The sequence below is a fragment of the Canis lupus genome, chromosome 21, assembly GCF_048164855.1.
Source record: "Canis lupus baileyi chromosome 21, mCanLup2.hap1, whole genome shotgun sequence".
Lineage (NCBI taxonomy): Eukaryota > Metazoa > Chordata > Mammalia > Carnivora > Canidae > Canis > Canis lupus.
The window spans coordinates 18,766,092-18,775,272 of NC_132858.1; the positions used below are offsets into that span (position 1 = coordinate 18,766,092).

General features: G+C 41.0%; 1 long non-coding RNA gene across 2 annotated transcripts; it reads left to right on the forward strand.

Annotated features, from left to right (window-relative positions):
* The first annotated feature begins 730 nt into the window (after positions 1 to 730).
* On the forward strand, positions 731 to 6,880 carry LOC140612815 (uncharacterized). Of its 2 annotated transcripts, none has more exons than XR_012013937.1 (3): positions 731 to 806; positions 4,562 to 4,914; positions 6,666 to 6,880. It is a non-coding gene; the product is annotated as an uncharacterized lncRNA (long non-coding RNA). The 2 variants fall into 2 exon arrangements; XR_012013938.1 differs by having other exon boundaries at positions 4,562 to 4,802.
* The last annotated feature ends 2,301 nt before the right edge of the window (positions 6,881 to 9,181 follow it).

The window sequence follows — 9,181 nt, forward strand, 5'->3', positions numbered from 1 at the left end:
GGATTTTGGCTGTGGTCTTTAGTTTACTGATGCCCAATTTAGAATCACAGAATTATAGAATCCCATAATTGGAATGGACCTGCTCTCCCAGCCGAAGCTTGAGCCTCCTCCAATACAGTCTTACAATCTGGTATAATCCAACCTCTGCTTAGATGTCTCTAGGACAAGGTGGTTTTATACCTACTGTCTGCAGAAAATTCTGATTCTTAGAAAACACTTTATTCAACTGAACCCAAATTGTCCATTTGATCCTCTGATGGCTAAGATCAGACTTGGCCATCTTGACATGATACTGTATACCAGATCCAAGTAAGAGAAGGTGTTTGCCTTACATGCCCACCATCCTGGGGGTTCTGTGGGAGTATGATTAAGTCTTTCTTGTTTAATGACTAATCAGAATGGATGAGGACCATAGTGTGAGGATCCTAGAGGCCTCTTGTTGGCCCAACTATTCCTCTACTGGTGGATCATGGAGAATTTCAGGGTTTCCAAGGCAGGGATCAGAGCAGATAGGGTACTTTGTAGGCTTGGAAAAGCACCTGTTAACCTACAAGAATATATTTCAATATTTTCAAAATCTATCTGCATGAATACCAGTCTTCCACAGAAGAGCATCTGACACAGTAGGTGGTCAATAAATATTTGTTGGAAAAAATAGCTGAATAAAGGAACTTTATTTGTTCTTGGAACTCTATTAATGAGATTCTAGAACAGTCAATGACATAGACATATGGGTCCCGAGGTGATGAAACAAATAGGGCAAGACATTCCATTTGAGAGGGTCATCCAATTTATGTTTGAAGCTGGTAAGAATCTACATCCCAGAAATTATTTTATGCCAGCATTCTGAGACTTGTCAAAATTAGGACTAGACAGACAAAAAGGACAAATACTGTAGGATCCTGCTTATATGAGGTTCCTAGAATAAGCAAATTCATAGACAGAAAGTAGAATAGCATTTACCAAGGATTAGGGCAGGGAGAAATGAAGAGTGTGAACATGTAAGAAAATTTTGACCATGTGTGTTTTTTAGTGAGTGTTGTGGAGACAAACCCAAACTGAAGAATCGTCTTTTGGCATCCTATGTTGTATCTGGAGACTATAAATACTGCTGGACCCAACGAGACTTTGGCTCTTGCCTCACTTTTGAGTTCAGCTGTAGCACTGGGCCATGTAGAATATGGTTTTTCTGGTCGTTGGTCAGAGGAACTGGATAACACAACCCTGAAGTACAGAGGACTTAATTCCATGGATCAGTGAACATTAGAGAATTAGAGACAAGAAATAGGCAGGATCTGGCAAATAATTTGCTCTTCCTTCCAATGGGCTGTTTGGAGGACTGGTGGCTTCTGCGATCTGTCTGAAGATACTACAAAACTGTGTCCTTCCTGAAGCTGTGATCAGCTCAGTAATATACCCTCTTAGTTTGCTTTATGTCCCTCCTTGCCTTAGCTCCTTTGCCCCTTTACCTTTGCTCCCTGGGACTGTACCTCCCAATGAAACACTAATTAATGTACAGCATTAGTTAATATTATAATATCCCTCTTGTGGGCTCCACAGCATACCTTGCATTTCTCACTGCATATTTTAATGGCCATTTTTGTTTGACTTTCTCTTCTAGTAAATTGTGAGCTCCTTATGGGAAAAGACTGTGTCCTTTCACGTCATTGTATTACAAGGTCTAGACCAGTACCTGGTACATAGCTGATGCCCAATCAATATTTGTTATTACTGAATGTGTAAATAAATGAGTAAAGCAGACAAAGCTGACAATAATTCTAAAACACATCCCTGGAAAATCAGGTCCTGAGCAGTTGGGAATGAATATTCAAGCCAAGACAACATTATTATAGGATTTTTATTTCAACATACACAAATATTTCTAAGCACATGCTCTGGGCCTACTGTGTGATCTTTGTATTTCTTATTGTAAAATAATTTGGTTTTCTGATCTATAATTATATCCTCAGTGAATTTGGGATTGTGTGAGCCTAGTGTCTTACATAACAAATGAATTATAAAAGCCCAGAGGGAGTGCTCCTATGTACCAAGAGCTTTTGCCTTATTTATGTCTGAACTAAACTTTATATGTTTAAATCTCTGGCCCTGCAGGACTGAACCCATGTCTACTCCCATGTGGGATATGGGTTCACTCCACCTTCATCTCTATCTCTGCCAAGTACCTGCAGCCAGTGAGACTGGCCTAAAGGTACCAGGCTTAGCCTCTCCGCACCCTTCCTTCCTCTCTCCTCTCCCTGGTTCTCATGCACAGTGTGCAAGCAGGGCCTGCATGGAGGGTAGGGTAGAAGTTGAGTAGGAAGGGGAAACTATCAGAACTGACCTGCCCCAATTCTGATGACAGTTCCATCATGCTGACAGTCAGGACAAGGACAAAGGAAAATACAGGAAGAGTTGGAAAGAGAAACAGGTCAGCATAATGCAGAAGAAAATAGGAAGGGCTTATTTAAAATTTCTGGTTGTTTCACAGCCAAATCTGAGCTTGGCTAATGAGAGTGAGGGTCTTGGCTCTGGGGTTTCCCAGGTCTTGAGAAGGTTTTTCTTTCCCTCTTTCCTCCTAGTCCTCTTTTGAAGCTAGGTTTTGCACATCTACCTGGGAAATTAGGGCATCGTGGGGCAGTACAAGTAGCACAGGGCTAGAAGTCTGGGGATATGGATTCTGTTCCTCATCTCCACTAACCTGTTGGTGGCCTTAGTAAGTCACTTCTCTCTGAATCTCTGTTTCTTCATCTATAAAATAAAAGTTTATTGAGCTCCTTTGCAGCATCTGCATGATGTGTGATCCATGAGTCCACCATCAAATTAACTTGCTTCAGCTGAAAGCTACAGCCGGGGTCTTTTCCTAATCAATGTTGAAGATATTTTGTCCCATATGGGTCATGGTATGTACCTTTATCCACTTGTTGTTCCTGCTGCTACTTCCTCTTGCTGGCTTGTTTCCTTGTATGGTTTATAACTTATGACTCTTGAGCTCCTTTTCCACCAGGGTTTGCTGTGGGAGGCCGGTTTGCTCTGGTTTGTGTAGTTGTCCCTCCAAGGTGGCTTTGAACTTGCCTGATACTCCTACTGGACCAGTGTTTATGTTAATTTCTTTGTTTGCCATCAGTGTGAAGACCTCACATCTGCATGAACACAGGCCTGGGGTTCTGATATTTCTTAGAAGATGGAAAGCATCTCAACCATTTTCTACAAACACATGGGTGGGGTTTTTCTCATCTGCAGGTGGTGGGTTGGACAGCAGCCTCTCCTGACTCCTAGCCCGCTTATATTTTGCACATGGGCCCAGTGGCCCGGATCACCTCCCACAGCCCAGTACCTCGCTGTGACTCAGAAATCCCCTTAGCCACAGAGCTTCAGCTCCACTTTGATTTTGAGTTCTCTCCTCTCTGGTACCCAAATATTTCCCTCCTTGGTTTTGAGCTTGAATCTTTGTGTTTGGAGAAATGTGTCTCTGCCTATGTGTCTAAGGCAGAGGTGAGTCCTCCACAGGTGGAGTCAGCTCAACCAGCCACATTCTGCCTTGTTGTAGTTATTTTGTATGGTGAACTCCTCCTAGATATACTGCCTGGCCACACATGCACTGTGGTATCAGGGCTTTGGGAGGCACACTTTCCTGCTATCACATTCCTCCTCCCGCTAAGAGAACTCCTTCCCTGAAGTCTGAAGTTGTTTCTCCACAGGCAACAACTCTGTTTCCACTGGGAGAGCTCGGGCTTCCAATGTGACCAGTCTTTCCCTCTTGCTGCACCCCCAGAAAAAGATGGAGAATAGCTATTCTCACAAAGTGACAAGAACAGAACATTTCCTGAGCCAGGGAAGGGAAGGAGAGCATCTGTTACTGTACCAGTAGGATGGAGAGAGGGAAAGATGAAATAAGATAAGGTCCTGGGTGGAGGAAGGCCTGAGACCAACTTTATTGGTAGTGGGATGTTAACAAGACCCACCTCTTCCCTCTTTCCCCTTCAGGTCCATGGTGTGTGTGTGTGTGACTGTGTGTGTTTCTATGTGTGATTGTGTATGAGTGTATGTGTTTGTGTGTCAGAGTACTCTGTGTGTGTGTGTGTTTCTATGTTGTAAGATTGTGTATGAGTGTATGTGTTTGTGAATGAGAGTACTGAGTGTGTGTGTGTGTGTGTGTGTGTGTGTGTGTGTGTATGGAGAAAAGTGCATGCTCAAGGCACTGGGAGTCAGGAGAAATACACTTGAGTCCTAGTCTTGTTGTTCTCTCGCGAATTGCATCTTTTCCTTGGCCTGTCTTTTCCTTGTTTACAAAATTAGAGGACCAGATTAAATTCACAGATTATAACATAATTTTAGCAGTGGGACCTTTATTTTCAAATGCAAGTTTACACAGAAACTCATATTTAAAACATGTAAAAGGGGGGGGAATGGGGAATTGCCTTGATTAGCTGAACAAGAGGCCAGGGCCCCAAAGCCCAGTGGCTTCCCCTCACCCTCCCGGCATGGGAGAGGCCTGTACGGATCCCTGTGACCTCCAGAATATGATATGAAAGCTCCACATGTACTTTTCCATTTCTTCTAGGGAAGCATCACAATTATGATCAGAAGGAGTAAAGTATCCCTTGCCATGAAATTCACACGACAAAGCTGAGTGGCATGATTTCCCTGAAAACAGGAAGCCAGAGTTGCCAGACTTGAAGCAAAGATCCTTGGCCCACACCATGTTCCCCGCTGGAGCAGTTTCACCTCCTCCTGAAGAAGCTGTTCCACAGGCCGCGCCAGCTGTCCTGGAGCGCTTGGAGGGCTGCTGGGCTGGAAAGGGGGTGCGTTCATGAATCAGCTGCGAACCATTAGCAAATCAGTTCACCCCCACCCCCACTGTGAGCTTCAAGTCTTTATTTGTGCAAAGAGGGGAGTGGAACAGTTTAGTCAATGGTAGGTCACCTACAGCTCTAAAAACGTCCTGAGATACAGTCATATGATTAATGTACTCACAGAAACTCTTTGTGCACACAGTGCATGTCCGGCACCACGCTGCCATGGTGATTGCAGTTTAATGGGAAGGCAGACATGAAACAATGAGGAACTGTATGAAAGGGAAGTATGGAGGGCTAAGAGAATATTTGGGAGGTCCTCAACTTTGACTGGGGGGTCAGGATGGTCCTCCAACATAGAGAGAGAGAGAAACACAGAAGCTCAGAGAGAGACAGAGACAGAGACTGAGAGAGAACAGGGGGAATTATGGGGAAGAAGTCTAGAAAGACTACAGAGTAGGAACATGGGTGAGATTGGAGCAGAGGTCAGAGACATCAGTGACCTCCATGACTAATTCACTTTCAAATGCACCAACCCAATTCTTGACTTGGTTGGTCTAACAGCACAGGTAAGAATGCCCCACATCCCTCAGCATCAGGGAAATACAAATCGAAACCACAATGAGATACCACCTCATATCAGTGAGAATGGCTAAAATTAACAACTCAGGAAACAAGAGATGCTGGCGAGCATACAGAGAGGGGAACACTCTTGCACTGCTGGTGGGAATGCAAGCTGGTGCAGCCACTCTGGAAAACAGTATGGACGTTCTTCAAGAAGTTAAAAATAAGGCTACCCTCTGACCCAGCAATTGCACTACTAGGTATTTACCACAAAGATACTGATGTGAAATACCAGGACACCTGCACCCCAATGTTCATAGCAGCAATGTCCACAACAGCCAAACTATGGAAAGAGCCCAGATGTCCGTCGACAGATGAATGGATAAAGAAGATATGGTCTCTATATACAACAGAATATTACTGAGTCATCAAAAAGAATGATCCACTTGTAACAACGTGGATGGAACTAGAGTGTATTATGCTCAGTGAAACAAGTCAGTCAGAGAGAGAGACAAATATGCTATGATTTCATTTATACATGGAATTTAAGAAACAAAACCGATGACAATAGAGGAAGGAAAGGAAAAATAAAATAAGATAAAAACATAGAGGGAGGAAAACCATAAAAGACTCTTAACTATAGGAAACAAAGGGTCGCTGGAGGGGAGGTTGCATAATGGGGTGATGGGCATTAAGGAGGGCACTTGATGTAATGAGCCCTGGACATTATATGCAACTGACAACCCACTAAATTCTACCCCTGAAACTAATAATATAGGATATGTTACCAAAATTGAATTTAAATAAAAAAAATTTTAAATGCACCAACCTTGTGCATAAAGCAAACTCTTAGACATTTTTATATTCTACTTTGCTCCCAAATACTTGAGCAAGCAGTTTGCAAAGATATATAAAATATATATGGTCATAGAACAAAGAATAGTGAGAGACACAAAGCAGGGATGCAAAGGAGAACCGGGAATATGAATAAGAGTGCGCACCAGGTGACCCAAATTCTTACTACAGATGGGTCACAGATTTTGCTCAGAACTTTTCAGTAGCCAGTGTAGACAGAGTTCATGTTTCCAAGTTCACTGATACAATTCACAAGTGTTAATAGGGGGAATACAGAAAAATTATTGCTATAAAGGCAGGTGTTAGTATATTTCTTCTAGAGTCCTCTAGTATAAACAGTTCATTGTGGATGCTGATACAATGCCTCTTACCTGGCTTAATCCAGGGGTAGACTTTAAAACATCAATCTTCCTCCCTAATGGTCCCATTGACCCAATGATATTGCTCCTCCAGACTGTTCTCCTTCACCAGAGACTACAGCACAACTGGACACTTCTTCATCTGAACCCAAATGCAAATGCTCTAAGTTGAGATGGAGTATCATCACTACTGTTACCTTTTAAAAGCATTACAAATTCATTATTAATTTCATTTTGCTTTTGTTTTAACATTTCTGTATCTCCCTTGTCTCAAGGTCACTTGGGAATAAAACCATTTATAAAACTGTCTCACTGAGAAATCCATTTTTGAATACTACTGTTTTATTTTATCATTTTATTTGCTTTTTTATTTAAATTCAATCAGCCAATATATAGAATAATATTAGTTTCAGATGTAGTGTTCAGTAATTCATCAGTTGTGTATAAGTTTTTGACAGAATTTGCTTTAATATTTTCTTTCTTCATTTCTGGACAATGCCAAACATACATTGTTTGCAATGCACAGGAGAATGTGCATTTTCAATTAATGGTCTTAGTGTTGTGTAGATATGTGCTTAGGATCTCCCTCACTTGCTAGTGTTTGCCTTTGTGTTTACTTGACCACCTTCTGAGACTTACATATTTCATTTCTTAGATAAAAATGGTTAAAACCCTATTCTGTGTTTATATGTGGTCGTAAGAACTGGAAAGGAAAGTATATAGAATATATAGGTATTACATTGTATGTAAATGAAAACAATAAACAATCTTATCTAGCAGAATAATTTTAAGGATTAATAGAATACATATAAAGAGGTTATCAGGTAGGAAAAAATTAAGTTTTGTTAACATCATCCTTCATCAAGGATATGAGAAGATAGGTGCCCTAGAATGTTATTGGCAGCAATATCTATCGGTAGCCACTTTAGAGAGAATTTGGCAGTGTCTATTAAAATTTTAAAATAGACAAACCCTATAAATAGCAATTCAACTTCTGTTTCTTTTTTTTAAAAAAAGATTTTTATTATTTATTTATCCATGAGAGACAGAGAGAGAAAGAGAGAGAGAGAGAGAGAGAGAGAGAGAGGGGGGCAGAGACACAGGCAGAGGGAGAAGCAGGCTCCATGCAGGGAGCCCGATGTGAGACTCGATTCCAGGACCCCAGGATCATGCCCTGGGCGATAAACTGCTGAACCACCCAGGGATTCTCAATTTCTCTGTTTCTACCAGAAAAATTTGGTATTAGCAGGAAAAGTTATGTACAAGCACGTATATTGCAACGCTGTTTGTAATAAACTAACAAAACTGGAAAGTACCTAAATGTCCATCAATGCAGAATAGGTACATAAATTTTGGTGTGACAATTTTGTGAAATAATTTAAAAGACTGAGGTAGATTTATATGGATAGCATGGAAAGAGCTCCAAGAAATAATGTTGAATGGAAAAAAAAAAAAACAGAGTATGGAAGGACCACTCAGTGTGATACCATTTATGTAAATATACACAGAGCTACATAAGGCAATATTATATATTAGTATGCTTATGAATGTTAGCATGAAGGAAAACTGTAAATTTGCACACTAACATAACAGTCATTCCCTCCTGGGGAGTGCAGGAAGGAATTGAAACTGAGAACTATGGTCAAAGGGGACATTTTCTTAACTATAGTATTCTAACCCAGAAAGGAATCTATGCTATAGACTTGAAATGGAATCTTGGAGCACCTGGGTGGCTCAGTCAGTTGAACATCTGGATTCTTGATTTCAGTTCAGATCATGGTCTCAGGAACCTGGGATAAGCCCCATGTCAGGCTCCATGCTCAGTGGGAGGATTTCTCTCCCCCCCTCCCCCTACTCTCTCTCTCTCTAAAATAAGTCTTAAAAAAAAAAAGAATTGAAACAGAATTTTTTTAAACTGCTGGGCACAATGCCTAGCATATAGTAAGCATCTAATAAGTGTTAATTCCTTACTTTGGCATAAAAATCTCAAAAACATCTGCCAAGTGAATTTGGATTTTATTCATTTATTAAACAAATATGTATATATTAAACGTATAGTTTGCCCCAGTCATGTCTAATGTTTTAACAGAGAGCAGTTTACATAAGATGTCAACAACTCAAAGAGAAGACTAATAACTGAACAAGAAAAAATAAGAAAGTGTCACAGGTGCTGGCAGGAATAGAGGATGTGACGGGAACATGTTGCTGTAACTCTTAACTTGGTTTGGAGAAATCAAGGATCAAGGAACACTACAGATAATGCAAGTGGTCAGAGACGAGATCAAATAACAGCATGAATTAAAAGAAGGCAGACTATTTATAGCCAAAGTTGATATGACTTAGGGATGGCTGTCATGACTCACCACAACTTATATACACAACCATTAGAGAAGCAGGACTTCAGAAATGTTTGTCCTTTGCTCAAGAACTATCTTGTAAAATAGGATCAAAGACAATTTAAAATCTACACTCAATTCTGCTCACTGACTTGGTTGTCCCATCTCGTGTCCTGGAGTGGGATAGTGCATAAAAATGAAAGCAGAGATATCGGATTCATGGGACAGGCTGAGGTCAAATTCCAGAGAGACAAGAGACAAGATAAGAACCCGA